This window comes from Myotis myotis, unplaced genomic scaffold (assembly GCF_014108235.1).
Source record: "Myotis myotis isolate mMyoMyo1 unplaced genomic scaffold, mMyoMyo1.p scaffold_m19_p_22, whole genome shotgun sequence".
Taxonomy (NCBI): Eukaryota; Metazoa; Chordata; class Mammalia; order Chiroptera; family Vespertilionidae; genus Myotis; species Myotis myotis.
The window spans coordinates 7,157,132-7,176,339 of NW_023416327.1; the positions used below are offsets into that span (position 1 = coordinate 7,157,132).

Below are 19,208 nucleotides of genomic sequence, written 5' to 3' on the forward strand. Positions count from 1 at the left end.
CGCCCTCTTTTCTTCTTGAAACCGCCCTTGGATTTGTGAAATCGCTCCCTCCTGGTTCTTGTAGCACTATTTTCACATTTCCCATTGCTTTCATGGTTTCTATTTCTCTTTCCCAGGCCCCTCCTTTCTTCAAATTTCCAGGTACTTTTCTGGACTCTTCATTTCTTCTTGTGCTGCATATTCCCCTTGCCCATCACCTCAGCTAACCTATCAATAAATCTCTGAGTAGCTGAGATTTGTTTATTGAGTCTAGAGTCATATACTCGGTTGCAGATTGGGTAGGATTATCTAGAAATATTTATAGTGTCTAGTACTCAACCATTTACACTGATCTCATTCTAGAGGTAAAGGCTCGGTGCATGGACTTTGTGCAAGAGTAGGCCTACTTTCCCCCAGATGCCGGCACTGGCTTCCCTCTGGCACCTGGAATCCAGGTTTCCTTTTGACACCCTGGACCTGGGCTTCCCTCCAGCTGCTGGCAGGCACCGGGGACCCGGGCTTCCCTTTCAGCCCTGGCTTCATCCGGAAGGTCGTCTGGTCTAATTAGCATATTATGCTTTTATTATTATAGACTAGAGGCCTGGTGCATGAAATTTGTGCACGGGGTGGCGGGGGGGAGAGAGGCTCAGCCCAGCCTGCACCCTCTCCAATCCGGGACTCGTTGGGGGATGTCCGACTGCTGGTTTAGTCCCAATGATCATCTGGCCTAAACTGATGGTTGAACATCCCTCTCACAATCCGGGACCATTGGCTCCTAACTGCTCACTTGCCTGCTTGCCTGATCGCCCCTAACTGCCCACCCCCCCGCTGGCCTGGTCGCCTCTTACTGCCCCCCCTGCTAGCCTGGTCACCACCAACTGCCCCCCACTGGCCTGGTTGCCCCTTACAGCCCCCATGCCAGCCTGGTCACCCCCAACTGCCCTGCCTGCAGACCTAGTCGCCCCATGCAGCCTGCTGCTCAGTCCTTGGGTTGCCCCTCACTAACCTCCCTGTGGGGCTGGTCGCCCCACACAGCCTGCTGTTTAGTCACTTGGTTGCCCCTTACTAACCCCCCTGCCAGCCTGGTCACCTCATGCAGACTGCTGCTCAGTCGTTTCGTCGCCCCTCACTAACCCCAGTGCCAGCCTAGTTGCCCCATGCAGCCTGTTTGATTGTCTGTTCGGTTGCGATGGTCGCTTAGGATTTTATATATATAGATAGTGTCTCTGAGCCTACTCTTCCTACCACACCCTCTGTCTTGAATAATAAAACCATTCTCTACCTGACGATTAAACAAGAGGCTGAGAGTCATCTGTAGTAGCCTTCCCTTATCCATGGTGTTCCTTTCCGTGGTTTCAGTTACCCAGGGCCAACCACAGTTCAAATATAAAGTAGAAAATTCCAGAAATAAATAATTGATAAGTTTTGAGGGTTTTTTATTTTTGTTTTGTTTTTTTAATTAAAGTATTACATATGTCTCCTTTTTTCCCCATTGACCTCTCCCAGGCCACTCCCCCTTCCTCGCCCCTCCCTCACCCCCAGTGTCTGTGTCCATTGGTTATATTTATATGCATGCATACAAGTCCTTTGGTTGATCTCTACCACCCTTCCCTGCCTTCCCTCTCAGGTTTGATGCTTCCCTCTCTGTTCAATGCTTTTGCCTCTGATCTATTTTTGTTCATCAGTTTATGTTGTTCATTAGATTCCACAAATGAGTGAGATCATGTGATATTTATCTTTCTCAGACTGACTTCTTTCACTTAGCAGGATGCTCTCCAGTTTCATCCATGATGTTGCAAATGGTAGAAGTACCTTCTTTTTTACAGCAGCTTAGTATTCCATTCTGTAGATGTACCACTGTTTTTTAATCCACTCATCTGCTGATGGGCACTTAGGTTGTTTCCAAATTTGTGCTGCTATGAACATAGGGATCTATACATCCTTTCTAATGGGTGTTTCTGATTTCTTGGGATATATTCCTAGTAGTGGGGTTATTGGGTCAAATGGGAGTTCCATTTTTAATTTTTCGAGGAAACTCCAAACTGTTCTCCACAGTGGCTGCACCAGTCTGCATTCCCACCAGCAGTGCACGAGTGTTCCTTTTCTCCACATCCTTACCAGCACTTGTTTGCTGATTTGTTGATGATAGCCAGTCTGACAGGTGTGAGATGGAACCACATTGTCATTTTGATTTGCATCTCTCAGATGGTTAGTGACTTTGAACATGTTTTCATATATCTCGTGGCCTTGTGTATGTCCACTTTTGAAAAGTATCTAGGACTAGGTCCTTTGCCCATTTTTTGATTGGATTGTTTATCTTCCTCTGTTAAGTTGTATGAGTTCCCTATAAATTTTGGAGATTAAAACCTTATCGGAGATAACATTGGCAAATATGTTCTCCCATGTAGGCTTTCTTGTTGTTTTGTTGATGGTTTCTTTTTTTTGTTTGTTTGTTTGTTTTTTTGTTTTTTTTTTGTTTTTAATATATTTTTATTGATTAAGATATTACATATGTGTCCTTGTCCCCATGTTACCCTCTACCCCCCCCCCCCCCCGCTCATGCCCTCACCCCCCCACCCCTTTGTCCGTGTCCATTGGTTAGGCCTATATGCCTGCATGTAAGTCCTTTGGTTGATCTTTCCCCCTTACCCCCACCCTCCCTTACCCTCCCTCCAAAGCCCGACAGTCCAATCAATGCCTCTCCGTCTCTGGATCAGTCCTTGTTCATCAGCTTATGTTGTTCATTATATTCCACAAATGAGTGAGATCATGTGGTATTTATCCGCTCTCCAGTTCCATCCATGCTGTGGCAAATGGTAAGAGTTCCTTTTTCTTATTCCTCTTCTTAAAGAATACCTTTCAGCATTTCATATAATGCTGGTTTGGTGGTGATGAACTCCTTTAGCTTTTTCTTATCCGTGAAGCTCTTTCTCTGACCTTCTATTCTGAATGATAGCTTTGCCGGATAAAGTAATCTTGGTTGCAGGTTCAAGCTATTCATCACTTTGAATATTTCTTGCCACTCCCTTCTGGCCTGCATGGTTTCTGTTGAGAAATCAGCTGACAGTCGTACGGGTACTCCCTTGTAGGTAACTGACTGTCTTTCTCTTGCTGCTTTTAAGATTCTCTCTTTGTCTTTTGCTCTTGGCATTTTAATTATGATGTGTCTTGGTGTGGTCCTCTTTGGATTCCTTTTGTTTGGGGTTCTCTGCGCTTCCTGGACTTGGAAGTCCATTTCTTTCACCAGGTGGGGGAAGTTTTCTGTCATTATTTCTTCAAATAGGTTTTCAATATCTTGCCCTCTCTCTTCTTCTGGTACCCCTATAATTCTGATGTTGGTACGCTTGAAGTTGTCCCAGAGGCTCCTTACACTATCTTCATATTTTTGGAATCTCTTTTCTTTTTTCTTTTTCAGTTGGGTATTTTTTGTTTCTTTGTATTTCAAATCTTTGACTTGATTTTTGGGATCCTCTTGTCTGCTGTTGGATCTCCGTAGATTATTCTTTATTTCAGTCAGTGTATGCTTAATTTCTAGTTGGTCCTTTTTCATGTCCTCCATGGTCTCACTATACTTATTGAGGGACTCATTAAATTTATTGGCGGTTTCCATAAAATTCTTGAAAAACCTTATAAACGTGGCCTTGAACTCTATATCCAGTCGTTTGCTTTCCTCCATTTCTGCCATTTGTGACCTGTTTCTTTGTCTCCGCATTTTGGCTGCTTCCCTGTGTTGATAGAGTGGCTTTGTGTGCTAGGTGTCCTTTAGGGCCCAGTGGCTCAGCCTCCCCAGTTACCTGAGGTGGACACTCTTGGTGCACCCCCTCATGGGCTTTGTGCACAGTCTTGTTGTAGCTATGCCTTGGTTGTTGTAGGATCACTGGGAGGAATTGACCTCCAGGGCAATTGGCAGCGAGAATCAGCTGTGTCTGCAGTGGGAGAACTTCTGTGTTGGAGACACCCTTCTGGGGCAAGACTTGCTTCAGTGGGGCTTTGGTGCTCACTGAGACTGCACCCTGAGTGTGTCCCTTATGGATCTGAGGAGTTGTGATCTGGATGGTTCCCCTCTGACCACTGGGTACAGTGGCTCTTGGATCTAAGGAGGTGTTAATTTAGCCTCTGCCTGAGGTTACACAGCAGGAACTACGAAGAGAACTGCAGATTCCCCTTCCTTTTTTTTTTCTTTTTTTTTTGGAGTTTGGAAGTGCCCTGATGATGCTCAGCTGTGTAGCAATGCAAGCCGCTGTGGGGCCTTGGGCCTTCTCTTGGAAGCTCTGGGTCTATCTGGCCTGGCTGCGGTTAGGTAATTACAGGTTGCAAATGGCCGGGGCATTCATATGCAAAAGCCTCTGCCGCAGCCTGGGCGGGGCGGGGTCTCAAGAAATCAAAGGGCGGAGAAAGCAGCTATGGCGGAGCCTCAGCCCCGCCCTAAGGAGTCGCGAGTCCCAGTGTCCCGGCAATGGCTGCAAGCACCTCTGAAGGAAAGCCGCTCTCAAGCTCGCCCGCTGCCAGACAGTCCAGTTTCTCCCCGTATGAGTCCTGGGTCCCCAGAGACTTCCCGGAACCAGATTTCAGAGCCTTCGGGAGCTTGTGTCTCCCTCCGGATTCAAAAAGACAGCCGCGTCCTCAGGTGCCAGACCCTTTCCGCGCGAGAACCCCCGTACCTCTGCACTCCACCTCCGCAGCTCCTCCCGCTCGCAGTGTGCTTTTCTTTCCTTCTAGTTGTAGAATTTACACTCAGCCAGCCCTCCTGTAGTTCTGGATGATGTCCACCTTGTGTTTTTGATGCATTTATCGATTGTTGTGGGAAGCAGCAATTTCCCGGTGTTTATCTATGCTGCCATCTTAGTTTCTCCTGTTGATGGTTTCTTTTGCTGTGAAGAAGCTTTTTATTTTGATGTAGTCTCATTTGTTTATTTTTCCCTTAGTTTCCATTACCCTAGGAGCTGTATCGGTAAAGATATTGCTATGACTTCTGTCTGATATTTTGCTGCCTGTGAATTCCTCTAAGATTTCTATAGTTTCCCATTTTACCTTTAAGTCCTTTATCCATTTTGAGTATATTTTTGTGTATGGTATAAGTTGGTGGTCTAGGTTCCTTTTTTTTTGCACGTATCTGTCCAATTTTCCCAACACCATTTATTGAAGAGACTGTCTTGACTCCATTGTATGCTCTTATCTCCTTTGTCAAATATTAATTGAGCATAATGGCTTGGGTCGATTTCTGGGTTCTCTGTTCTGTTCCATTGGTCTATATGTCTGTTCTTGTGCCAGGACCAGTCAGTTTTGAGAACCGTGGCTTTGTAATATAGCTTGATATTTCGTATTAAGATCTCTCCTACTTTTTTGTTCTTTCTCAGGATTGCTGTGGCTATTTGGGGTCTTTTTTGGTTCCATATGAATTTTTGGAGAGTTTGTTCTAGGTCTGTGAAATATGCCATTGATATTTTAATGGGGATTGCATTGAATCTATAGATTGCTTTGGGTAGTATGGACATGATAAAGGTGTTGATTCTACCAACCCATGAACATGGTACGTTCTTCCATTTGTTTACTCCTCTATCTCTTTATTCAATGTCCTGTAGTTTTTTGAGTAGAGGTCTTTTACCTTCTTAGTTAAGTTTATTCCTAGGTATATTAATTTTTTTTTGCAATGGTAAATGAGATTTTTTTAAATCTCTCTTTCTGTAAGTTCACTATCCTATATAATAAAAGCCCATAATGAAAACGGTGGAACAACCAGAATGAGCAGAGACCAGAACAACCACGGCCAGGCTGGCCCCACCCCTGAGCAGGGACCTCCACCCCGATCAGGGGCATGGCCAGCTTGCAGACCACCCATGGTCCCTCGCCCTGGCCGGCCTTCCCCAGCAGGGACATCCACCCCAATCCAAGGCCCCCATCAGAGCAAGCTGACCGCCCCCACCTGCGCACCAGGCCTCTATCCTATATAATAAAAGGGTAATATACAAATTGACCCTAACAGTGGAACAACCAGAACGACTGCTCAATCAGTCACTATGAGGCACACTGACCACCTCTAGGTCTCTTACCCTGACCATCAGGCGAACAGGGAACCAGAGGTGGCTGTGGGCAGCCAGTGAAGATGGCCCTGATTGCAGGCCAGGCCTAGGAACCATACCCATGCAGTAATTTCATGCGCCAGGCCTCTAGTTGATGTACAAAAATGCCATAGGTTTCTGGGTGTTAATTTTGTATCCTGCTACATTGCTGAATTCATTTATTAAGTCTAGTAGTTTTTTGATGGAGTTTTTGGAGTTTTCTATGTACAATATCATGTCATCTGAGAATAATGACAGTTTTACTTCTTTTCCAGTTTTGAAGCCTTTTATTTCTTCTTTTTGTATGATCACTATGGTAGTACTCCCAGTATTATGTCAAACAGGAGTGGTGAGAGTGGGCATCCCTGTCTTGTTCTTGTTCTTAGGGGAAATGGATTTAGTTTTTGCCCATTGAGTAAGATGTTGACTGTAGGTTTGTCATATAAGGCTTTTATTATACTGAGGTATGATCCTTCTATTCCCACTTTGCTGAGGGTTTTCATCAAGAAAAGGTGTTGGATTTTGTCAAATGCTTTTTCTGCATCAGTAGATATGACTATGTGATTTTTATCTCTCATTTTGTTTATGTGATGTATCACATTTATTGATTTTCAGATATTATACCATCTTTGCATCCCTGGGATAAGTCCTGCTTTGTCATGGTGTATGCGCTTTGTGATAAAATGCTGGATCCGATTTGCAGAATTTTGTTGAGGATTTTGGCATCTATGTTCACGAGGGATATTGGCCTCTAATTCTCTTTCTTTGTAGTGTCTTTATCTCATTTTTTGATTATGGTAATGCTAGCTTCATAGAAAGAGCTTGGAAGTGGTCCTTCCTCTTGAATTTTTTTGGAATAGTCTGCAGAGGATAGGTTGTAGTTCTTCTTAGAATGTTTGGTTAAACTTCCCTGTGAAGCATCTGGCCCTGGGCTTTTGTTTGCTGGAAGCTTTTTCATGACTGCTTCAATTTCTCCGGTAGTTATTGGCCTATTGAGATTTTTTTTTATTGTTCCTGATTGAGTTTTGGAAGGTCGTATTTTTCTAGGAATATGTTCATTTCTCCTAGGTTGTCTAGTTTTTTGGAATAGAGTTGTTTATAGTATTTTTTAACAATACTTTGTATTTCTGTGGGGTCAGTTGTTATTTCACCACTTTCATTTCTGATTTTGTGTATTTAGAACTTTTCTCTTTGCTTTTTAGTGAGCCTGGTTAGAGGTTCATCAATCTTGTTTATCCCTTCAAGAACCAGCTCTTGCTTTCATTGATCTTTTATGTTGTTTTTTGGTGTCTATGTCATTTATTTCCACTCTAATCTTCATTATTTCCTTCCTTCTGCTCACTCTGGGCTTTTCTTGTTGCTCTCTTTCTAATTCTTTAAGTTGTAGAGTTAGATCATTTATGACCAGTTTTTCTTGTTTCTCAGGGCTGCTTTCACTGTGTCCAATAGATTTTGAATTGTTGTGTTTTCATTGTCATTCATTTTCAGGATGTTTTTAAAATTTCTTCTTTGATCTCTTTTGTAATCCAATCATTGTTTAATAGCATTCTATTCAGCCTTCAAGTGTTTGAATTTTTTTATTGTTTTTACTGTAGTTGATATCTAATATTATGACATTGTGGTCTGAGAAGATGCTTGATATCATTTCAGTCTTCTTGAATTTGGAGAGACTTTGCCTGTGACCCAATATGTGTTCTACCTTTGAAAATGTTCTGTGTGCACTTGAGGAGAATGTATATTCTGTTGCTTTGGAGTGAAATGTTCTGAAGATGTCAATTAAGTCCATCTGATCTACTGAGTCATTCAGGATTGCTGGTTTGTTTGTTTGTTTTTGCTGATTTTTTGTCTAAGGGTGTATCCAGTGAGGTCAGTGGGGAATTAAAGTCGCTTACTATGATTGTATTGCTGTCAATATCTCCCTTGATATCTTCCAAAAGTTTTTTATGTATTCGTCTTCTCCTGCATTGGGTGCATATATGTTTACCAGAGTAATATCCTCTTGTTGTATCAATCCCTTTAGTATTATGAAGTGGCCTTCCTTATCTCTTGTTTTGGCCTTCACTTTGAGATCTAATTTGTCAGATATAAGTATTGTTACCCTAGCTTCTTTTTTTTTTTTTCATTTCCATTTGCCTGAAAGATATTTTTCCATACCTTCACTTTCAGTCTGTGTGAGTCCCTAGTTCTGAGGTGGGTCTCTTGTATACAGCATATATATGGGTCATGTTTTCTTATCCATTCAGCCACTCATGTCTTTTGATTGGAACTTTTAGTCCATTTACCTTTAAGGTTATTATTGATAGACACTTTTTGTAGTCATTTTTATTTCTTTTTGCTTGTATTCCTCCTCTTTTTATTTCTTTTTACAACAGTCCCTTTAGCATTTCTAGTATTGCTGGTTTGGTAGTGATAATCTCCCTTAGCTTTCTTTGTCTGTAATGCTCTTGATGTCTCTCTCTTTTGCAGCCTTTAAGATTCTCTCCTTGTCATTAACGTTTGCCATTGTAATTATGACATGTCTTGGTGTGGGTCTTTTGGATTAATCTTGTTTGGGGTTCTCTGTGCTCATGTGACTTTTTTCTTCACCAAATCAGGGAAGTTTTTTGACATTATTTCTTCAAATAGGTTTACTAATCCTTCCTCCTCTTCTTGTCATTTTGGCATCTCTATTATACATATGTTGCTTCGTCTCATGTTGTCTCAAAGCTCCCTTAGGCTCTCCTCCTGACTTTTATTTTTTTTGTCTAATTGCAGTTCAGATTGGGTGTGTTTGTCTGCCCTGTCTTCTAATTCACTAAATCGGTCCTCTGTTTCTCCTAGTGTACTGTTGAAACCTTCCTTAGTGTTTTTTTATTATAGCTATATAACTATTCCCTCTTGATTCTTATATAAGTTGTTGATTTTCTCATCTATCTGATTTATGAACTGTATGACCCTTAGTCTGAATTCTTTTTCTGACACATTGCATGCCTCAGTTTCATTTAGTTCCTTTTCTGGTGATTCCTCCTTTTTCTTCTTTGGGGTTGTTTCTTTGTATCCCCATCTTTGCTCTCACCGAAGGATCTAGGCATCAAGTTGTGCAGTGCCCTGGGTTGAAGCAACAGGCTGTGCAGTCATCAGGCCTGAGGTCAAAGCGGTGGGCTTGGTGGTGGCTTGCATAGTCACCAAGCCCAGGGTTGATGTGTAGGGCTTGGTGACACCTCATGCAATCATGGCACCCAGGGCTAGAGTGGTGGGCTGGTGGGAGGGGAGCGTGCTCTGAAACTCACAGGAGCCCACAGCCATGGAGGCTGGAGTCCCAGTGTCGGTGGGTATGCAGCCAAGGCAGCAGATGGTTGGCTGGAGTAACTATAGGTTCCCAGGTGGTGTCTGAGAGCACCCTGGGTGGTGATGAGGCTGGGCTCCCAGGCACAGCAGCTCTCCCATTCAAGATGGCATGGCTGTTGCAGCAGAGCCAGCTGCCCCAGGTTTAATTGCAGTAGTAGCGGAGGCTGTCCAGCTAGGTGAGCCCACTTGACCAGCCCCCAATTGTCCTGCGTGATCTATCTGTCCCTCACTCACACACACAGACCTAGCCCACATGTCCACACTCTCCCCTTTCTCTCCCTCCCCCACCCACACTCTCTCCCTCACTGCCATCCTGCCAGCCACCATCTTCAAAAAACTAATTCATAAATTTTAAATTGTGCACTGTTGTGCACTGTTGTGCTGAGTAGTGTGGTGAAATTTCATGGTGTCCCATTTTGTTCTGCTGGGCATGTGAGTCATTCCTTTGTCCAGTGTATCCATGGCTACTTGTCAATTTTCTCTCTCTCAGTAGCTATCTTGATTATAACAGAGAGAGACCACATAACTCTTATTACAGTATGTTTTTTATCTTATTGTAAATTATTATTGTTAATTCCTTACTGTGCCTAATTAACAAATTAAAATTTATAATAGGTATGTATATAAACATAGGAAAAGGTGTCGTATATATAGGGTTTGGTACTCCATAGTTTCAGGCATCCACTGTATGTCTTAGAATGTATCCCATGTGCATAAGGTGAAACTATTATATATCAAGTCTCTTTGTCCTATGTCCTTTCTCAGATTCAGCCAGTAAGTCCACCCTGGACCTATATTCTCTATGATAGCTTCATGACTGCCTTACCTATATCCCTTACTATTTCTTGCAAAGACAGGTGAGTAGATGCTTTGGAGAGAACTCATAAAAGTTGTTTCCTGCTTGCTGTAGTATTTCCAGTCTTCAGCTGAGAATGAGGTTGAAGGAGGAGATTTTAGGTAAAAGGAAACACTATAAAATTGTTTTCTAGAAGAATGGGAGACTGAAAGAACTAGAGAAATATAGTACACTTGTCAAGAATCATTACTCTCCTTTAATGGAGAGTGAGGCTAATCAGCATGGCTGTGTGTTCTGTCAGCTGTTGAGCTGTGTATGTACAACTAGGGAATAGAGTTCGTATTTTTCTAGCTAGTATGATAAAGAGATTGGAAAGTGAACTAAAGTCATATGCAAGAGAGTGATAATAATGAATAATAAAATTTAAGTGAGAAAATGCAAACATAGAGGGAAATAATTGAAAATTTGATGGGGTCAATATGAGCATCTGTGACAAAATAATGGTCACAGTTGAATTGAAATTAGTGTATTGTAGGGAGTAAGCTGATAAGAGGTAAGTATCAGGGAGAGGGACACTTGAAATGCAGGTTATGGAGGTTTGGCAATGATTAGTAATAATGAGTCTATGCTGTGACCAAAGGAACAAATGTCTGAGGTCGAGGTGGAGAACAAGACATTTTGAAGAGGGAAATGAGATGTTCCATGGATCATTTGTGTGAATACTAACATTAGCAAGAATCAGAACAGGAAGAGCTCTGAGGAGAGTAAGAGTGAGTAGGGTGCTAATGTCTCCAGGGAACAAAGTAGGGTGACCCAGGCTTTGTGAACAGCCTCAGAGAAGCGGGTCATGGGTGATGTTATAGTATAAGGCCATGCTATTCGAAGTTGGGGATTTTTAGGGAGGAGGGAGGTATAATGTCTGAGAAATCAATGGTTCGAAGAGAGAAAGAAAACAACCATCATTTTAGGAAACCAAGATGGCAACATAGGTAAACACCAGAAATTGCTGCCTCCCACAACAAATTAAAAAATACAACTAAAAGACAAAACGGACATCATCCAGAACCACAGGAAGGCTGGCTGAGTGGAAATTCTACAACTAGAAGGAAAGAGAAAAGCACACTGAGACTCAGAGGAGCTGCGGAAGTGCAGAGGTACTGTGGTGCACGCGGCAGGGGCTAGCGACTGAGGACGTGGCTGTCTTTTTGAATTGGGAGGGAGTCACAAGCCCCCTACTGCTCTGAACTCCAGTTCCGGGTGAGTCTCTGGGGACCCAGACTCATACAGGGAGAGACTGGATTGTCTGGCAGCAGGCAGAACTCGAAACTTGAGGGCAGCTTTCCCTCAGCAATTACTGGGACACTGAGACATGGGGTCCCTTAGGGCAGGGCTGAGGATCAGCCATAGCTGCTTGCTCCACCCTGTTGATTCCCTGAGACCCTGCCCCACCCAAGCTGCAGCAGAGGCTTTTGCATATGAACGCCCTGGCCCTTTGCAATCTGAAAATTACCTAAAAAACTGCAGCTGGGTCAGACAGACACAGAACTTCCAAGAGAAGGCCCAAAGCCCCACAGCAGCTTGCATTGCTTCACAGCTGGGCCTCATTTGGGCACCTCCAAACCCCAAACAAGGAAGGGGAATCTGCAGATCTCTTTGTAGCTCCTGCTGGGTAGCCTCGGGAAGAGGCTAAATTAGCACCTCCTTAGAGATCCAAGAGCCAGTGTATCCAGTGGGGATGAGGGCGGAGGGTGGGATGGGAACTGGATGAAAGGGAGCTATGGGTGGAAAAAAGAGGAACAACTGTAATAATCTGAACAATAAAGATTTAATTAAAGAAAACAACCATCATTTTAAAAGAAACTGTTGTGGGGAAAGTCCAACAGCAGTTGGTGGGGGAAGGTAAGTAAATGAATGTCTATGGAAGAGATTGAAGATATTACCATCTCTACACTGGAGTTTAGAGAAAAAATTAATGGAAATTTGTGAATTATCTTCCAGAGTCGGTCTCAGGGCCAAACAGAAGCCCCTCCCCATGATCTGCTGGACATACCTTGCTGGCATTTACCACACAAGAAAGGATCTTTAAGTATCCAACCCCTCTCTGTCCTACTAAACTAGTCATGCCTGAAGGGAAATGCACAATGACAGTTACTAGCAAAAGACCTTGCATATAATAGATGTTTAGCAAATGTTTGTTAGATAGGAGTTATTATTGTAATTATTTATCTGAAATCATTTATCTATCCCCCCAAATATAATCTCTTTGAAGGAAGAAACTGTGTTTTATTTACCCTCTATCACTTTTCTGATACAATAATAGACACACATAAAATGATTGGACATGAATTCACAGAATGGTCTCTTTTTTAAAATCCTCACCTGAGGATATGTTTGCTTGTTTTTAAATTTATCTTTATTGTTGAAAGTATTACAGATGTGCCCCTTTTCCCCCACATTGAAAGTAAAATATCACATGATTCACTCATATGTAGAATCTAATGAACAAGATAAACTGACAAACAAAATAGGTCCAGAGACATAAGATCTCCTGCCCCGCTCCAGGCCTTTGCTGCACTATTGTCCATGTCCCTGGGTTATGCATATCTATATATATATAGAAGGCTAATATGCTAAGTGTCCAACCATCCAGGTAATGATGTCACGTAGCAACACCCACCTTCCTCTCCCTAGCCACTAGCCTCCTTGGAGTTTCTTCATCCCAGGAACACAACTTGCTTTATAGCCAGGTGGAAACATTTCACACTTTAACCAAATGTCTGTGAAGAGTTTTCCCACATCTCATCTCATTTGATCCTCACAGAAGTCCTGGAGTAGGTAGATAGGAGACTCAGTGGAATCCTATTTTCTTTTCATTAGCCAGAAAACAAAGATTTAGAAAGCTTAGAAACGTGACCCGCCTGAAAAGAAGTAAGAAATGATGGACCTTGAAAATGATTTCAAGTTTTCTCACTACGCAGAATATAGTCAGACACTGCTGCAGTTAAATATTTTACCCTTTGTTCTCCCTGTGTGATCTACAATAATAATCTGCTTTGTGTTGATATTTACTGCTGCGTTGTTGACAATTGCCTGAAAGAGAAGATGGGGTGCTTCACTGGGCTGAAAAAAGTTTAGCTAAATCAGAAAGCAGGTCTAATTAAGCAAGTTTATTCTATATCTATAAAAGGCTAAGTTGACTCGTGAAAGCATGATACATATAAAGCTCTCACTGGTGCCAATTGCACATGTGTGTTTCCATCTGTCCTTGTCAATTGTGAATTTGATTGATACTTCTATTATAGAGCAAGGGCAAATGGCAATATTAAAATATTTCTCCTAATTAATTTCCTTTCAATGTGCATGAATTCGTGCACCAGGCCACTAGCATGCATATAAGTTCTTTGGTTAATCTCTTTCCCACCTCTTCCCTCTGCGATTCATCAGTCGCTTCCATGCTTCCATGTTTCTGAACCTATTTTGTTCATTAGATTCTACATCTAAGTGAATCATGTGATAATTTTCTTTCTCTGACTGACTTATTTCACTTAGCATGATACTCTCCAGGTCCCTCCATGCTGTCTCAAAGGGTAAAACATCCTTCTTTTTTACTGCTGCATAGTATTCCATGGTGTAAATGTACCACAGCTTCATTATCTACTCATCCACTAATGGGCACTAGGGCTGCTTCCAGATCTTAGTTATTGTAAATTGTGCTGCCATGAACATAGGGGTACATACATTCTTTCTGATTGGTATTTTGGGTTTCTTAGGATATATTCTTAGAAGTGGGATCACTGGGTCAAATGGTAGTTCCATATTTAATTTTTTGAGGAAACTCCACATTGTTCTCCACAGTGGCTGCACCAGTCTGCATTCCCACCAGCAGTGCACGAGGGTTTCCTTTTGCCACATCCTCACTAGCACCTGTCGTTTGCTGGCAGGTGTGAGGTAGCACCTCATTTGTAGTATGCTCAGTTGGTTGGAGCATTGTCCTGTACACTAAAAGGTTGAGGGTTTGATCCTTGGTTGGGGCACATACCAGAGGCAACCAATCAATGTTTCTCTTTTCTCTCTCTCCCTCTCCCTCTCCCTCTCCTTCTCCATCTCCTTCTCTTCCTGTTTTTGCAGCTGCTTTTTATAGCTACCTTGGGCTTGCTTACAGAATATTTGGCTTCTGAGAGAAAGAAAATGAAAGCAGAAGACTTTTTGGAAACTAGGTCCAGAGCTGGCACAGCGTCACGGCCTGTGCATTCCATGGGTTAGAGCAGCGGTTCTCAGCCTGTGGGTTGCGACCCCTTTGGGGATCAAATGACCCTTTCACAGGGGATGCCTAAGACCATCGGAAAACACATATATAATTACATATTGTTTTTGTGAGTAATCACTATGCTTTAATTATGTTCAATTTGTAACAATGAAAATACATGCTGCATATCAGATATTTACATGACGATTCATAACAGTAGCAAAATTACAGTTATGAAGTAGCAACGAAAATAATTTTATGGTTGGGGGTCACCACAACATGAGGAACTGTATTAAAGGGTCGCGGCATCAGGAAGGTTGAGAACCAGTGGGTTAGAGCAAGTCACAGTCTGCCTACATTCGAGGACAGGAGAAATAGGCTGCACATCTTGGCACAAGGAGCAGATTTTTGGAGACTATGTCCACAATGCCTGGACCAGTGCACTCCTTCTCCAGCAAACCCGATTCCAAGTCCATTCCAGTGAGCAAATTTACTTCAGAAACATCTTTCTAAATACCTTTACTCTCAGCTTCAAGATCTGTGCCAGAGTCTCTGAATCTTCAGGAAGATAGCCCATGCCCCATTGCACTGCAGTCCAGTTCAAGTCAACAGTTACTGGGACCTGTCATAGGAACCCTATGTCAGCCCTTTCCCCCATCCTACCTGATCTCTCCCCAGCCCCCAGGTGGTCTCCGTGCTGCTCCCAGGACACTGAGGCTGAGCCTCCCGCACAAAGTGTCCTTTCACCTGCTCCCTGGCCTCCCTCGGGAGCAGCCTGGAAAGACCTGTGTTCTCTAGGAATCTGCAGGGTCATGACGAGCTCAGAAATGCTTTGAGGTGCTTCTAGCCACAGTCGCTGATGCTGTCTTCTGGCCTCCCAAAGTCACCTCAGGCAAACAGGAATGTTACCTTCATCCCAAAGAGAACTTGGTCTCCAGCTGTCCTTGAGGCTCCCCTCCAGCTGTGTGCAGAAGTGACCCCGAATGGCGGGGGCTCTGCAAAGAGGCCTCATCTTTACTGGAACATGAGAGGAGGGCGTTTCCTTGGCTCGCCCCCATGCTGTGTAGGTGAAGCTCTTCTGACCAGCATGATCTCTGGGTGCTGGAAGGTCTGACTTAAAGGATTTTAGTTGTCACATCAAAGGACCGTGGTGTTCTTAATTGTGTTATATTTTGAAGCTTTATCTTCATAAACATGTACCCAAAAAACCTTGGTGATTTCAGGTTATGTCCTAATCACAAGGAGAGCTTAGCGTTTATCTTCAAGGTTACCCTTTGGGAGGTTAGCTGTACAAGACCAAAAACAACAAACAAACAAAAACCCACAATTGAGAAATTGGGTGCTAATAGGCTTTACAGGAAATTCCTGTAAAGGAAATAGGCTTACTCAGTTTTCAACCGAGCCTAACCGCAAACCTCATCTAGTCGAGGGGTGTCAAAGAGTCTTAGCTGCTTCATTTTCAGGGCATTTCCTTCGACTGATAGAGGGAGTTATTTGATTTTCCTCTATGTGACCATGGATTTGACAATGTCAGTGGTCCCTCACAAGATAATAAAGATTGTCTTTTTTCTCCAGGTGTATTTCCAAACTTGTAAGAGTTAACTGTTGTTGCATCTTCTCCAGTTACCTGTCTGAGTAGGAAGAGAAACAGGAGAATCTTTGAAGATGGGTATTCTCATATGTTCTTCAGAAAGAACAGCCGGCAGTCATTGAAGTGATGTGAACTTCCTTCCTCTTTTTTGTCTTCAGAACAGGAAATAAAGGTAAGGCAATAGTACATTTTTTCACTAGATTTCCTAACCAGAAAATGTAAGCTGCGAAAAGAGTTTAAATAAGTTTCAAAATGAATTGCTAACACAATTCCTTCTCATAAAATGTTTTGTAATAATATGTGTGCCATCTAACTGGCAGAATTTATATCTCTACATGTCTGGAGTCTTCAGTTTATAAAAACTGGTGATTCTAACTAACATAAATCTATTCATAGGGCTTTGAGCATATTGTGGATAAAGACTCAAGATGTTTGTCCAATTTGATACCTGACATCTCCAGCATTTTCTTCTCTTTTGTTTTTTCCCACCCAAAGCTCTGGTCAGTGAAATTCTTAATTCCTTATCAACCAAATATCATTGAAGTTGTAGCCTTGACCCACTGAGGGGTCAACCTCTGACAGAAGACATGCAGCTCATATAGAACCAGGAAAATGCTTTGAGGAAGAGACCCTGCGGACATGTGAGTCACCCTGATGGGCTCTCATCTCTTTCTGTGAGGCCACAGCATGTGGTAACGGGACAGTGTCTCTGAGACTCTACATTTGTACGTAAATTCCCCTTATTATACCCATTAATAGCAGGGACCACTATTTCATGGTAAATTTTGTCTGTCAATAAAACAGAAGGACATTAGCTCTCGCCCAAAGAGTACATGAGAGAGCCTGGGTCACTGAGACAAAGGAATGTCACCTGAGTAACAGGAGCTTGACTGGCAGGCAGGCGCAGTGGGTGGCGGGGGCATGTCATCATGCAGGTGTCCAAGGAGGGTCTCTCTGAGGAAATCCAGGTCAGATATGAGAGCCAAATGAGGTCATGCAGGGCTTCACAGGGGTGCTGAGACTGGATTCTTCACCTCGCAGGCAGAGGGCCAGTGAAGTCAGCATGGAAGTGACACCCTCACGCTTGCTTTTAGAAAAATGCCGCCAGAGGCTGGCGATGGGTAGACTATTTGTTCAGGGCTTTGTGGGCAAAATAAAGGAAGATGAGGGGGCAGGCCATGTCTTGAAAGGCAGTTGCTTTAGCCTGTCTTCCTTGACCACAGTCTTTATGAGAAAGAGCAGCCCACGGGGACAGACAGCACAGTGACTCGAGCCCTGCCCAGCCCTCTCCTGCCCTCCACCCTCAGGAAGCTCCTGGGAGCTGAGCGCTCCCCTCTTTCAGCATCTCACAGCAGGGCTCTGCCTCCTGCCTGAGCTCTGGGCTGGATAGGCCTGTCTGCCTACTGTCCCAGCCCATGGCTCTCTGATTTCCAGGCTGTCTCGCTTCCTGCCCCCTCAGAAATCGGTCCATGAATATCACTCTCACTTCTGTTTCACCTGCTATCTGCCTGCTCCTCCCCACACAGGAGACTCCTGTCACAACTCTCCTTTCACCAGCAGAGGAGCAGACCCACCCTCTCCCCCCACTCCCCACAGTGTGGCCTGTGGGAGGCGTGGCGCGTCCCCACTCCCCACATTGTCCCCTGCTCCCTCCTCACAGCACAGCACTTATCACCTCCCCTCCCTGTGCACTCATCTGACCCCATGGTGGCCAAACATAGTGGACACTTGCAGTCTTTTTGTGTCTGATTCCTCTATAGCTGCTGCCATTGGCATCTAGTCTTCCCTTCAAGTTCTCCCTGCACTCAGTGTCAGGGTGGTCCCTGTGCTCTGTTCTTTATTTTCTTCCTTTTGGGGTATATTCTGTTTAACTTTTCTTGGCCCTGACCCACCCTGCCAGGCCAGTGCTCCTCAGGGAAGCCCATCTCTTCTCCCTGGCAGCTTCCAGACTTCTCTGGCTTGAGCCCCTTTCCCCCATGCTGTTGCCCCAGACTCCTCTGCTCTGACCGGATCCCCAAAGACACCTCAAGCTCATTGTTTCTGCTAGAGAAACATTACTTATTGATAACTAATTTATAAATATTAAAGTTATCCCTCCTCCTCTGCATCCCAAGATGTTGGAGACACGGTGTGTGTGTGTGTGTGTGTGTGTGTGTGTGTTGGAAACTGGTTGAAAAGGAAGAATTTTATAAGATGAGGAAAGGCAAGTATTTCTTTATGAAAAAAGATGGAGACACCTGGAAAGAAAGCTCCTGGGAAAGTTGTGGGTGGAGGGAGTGGTTGCAGGAAGGACCAGTGAGTGCAGGAAAGCTGAGCAGAAGACCTGCATAGCTGGTTAGATGTGGATACAGAGAGAGACTGATGCTGCGAGCTTCCTAAAAATCAAAGATGCGTGGGGAGATTTTTTAAGGGAACTTTCAGCTTGGCCATATAGTATTTAATATAGTTTATCCCCCACTTCCTTCTTTTACTTCCCCCTTTATTTTTCCTTTGATATCTGATCCAGTTTCTGTTCCCCACCCTTGTTTCTAAGTCCTTAAACTGTCTTCAGAAAGAATCCTGTTAGGGCAGTTTAATCAGAATCCCCAGCCTTTCATCTCTCCTCTTGGTAAGTTTCCATCCCCTGATGGCCTTGCCCTGCTCCTGGGCTAGAAACCCTCACCTGTCCTTGTTGTGCTCTGAGTTGAGTTAATCTCTCCCCAGGCCCTAGTCCACTGCACTAGTCTTGGCCGCTCTCTCCACTGCACTAGTCTTGGCCGCTCTCTCCACTGCACTAGTCTTGGCCGCTCTCTCCATTGCACTAGTCTTGGCCGCTCTCTCCACTGCACTAGTCTTGGCTGCTCTCTCCGTTGCACTAGTCTTGGCCGCTCTCTCCACTGCACTAGTCTTGGCCGCTCTCTCCGTTGCACTAGTCTTGGCAGCTCTCTCCACTGCACTAGTCTTGGCCGCTCTCTCCGTTGCACTAGTCTTGGCTGCTCTCTCCGTTGCACTAGTCTTGGCTGCTCTCTCCGCTGCACTAGTCTTGGCTGCTCTCTCCGCTGCACTAGTCTTGGCTGCTCCCTCTGCTGCACTAATATTGAACAAAGTCTTCCTTGCTGTTCTAATCAGTGTCAAATCATTTTTTCTTTAATATTGTTCTCCACACTGCCAGGCCCTTGAGAACACGTGTCCCCTCCCGGATTGCCTGGAACAGGCTAACGCAACCCCCCG

At 43.9% G+C, this 19,208-nt stretch overlaps 1 long non-coding RNA gene across 1 annotated transcript; it reads left to right on the plus strand.

Annotated features, from left to right (window-relative positions):
- Nucleotides 1-15,695: 15,695 nt before the first annotated feature.
- On the plus strand, nucleotides 15,696-16,925 carry LOC118679103. The gene is made up of 3 exons (XR_004975122.1): nucleotides 15,696-15,936; nucleotides 16,031-16,170; nucleotides 16,494-16,925. It is a non-coding gene; the product is annotated as an uncharacterized LOC118679103 (long non-coding RNA).
- The last annotated feature ends 2,283 nt before the right edge of the window (nucleotides 16,926-19,208 follow it).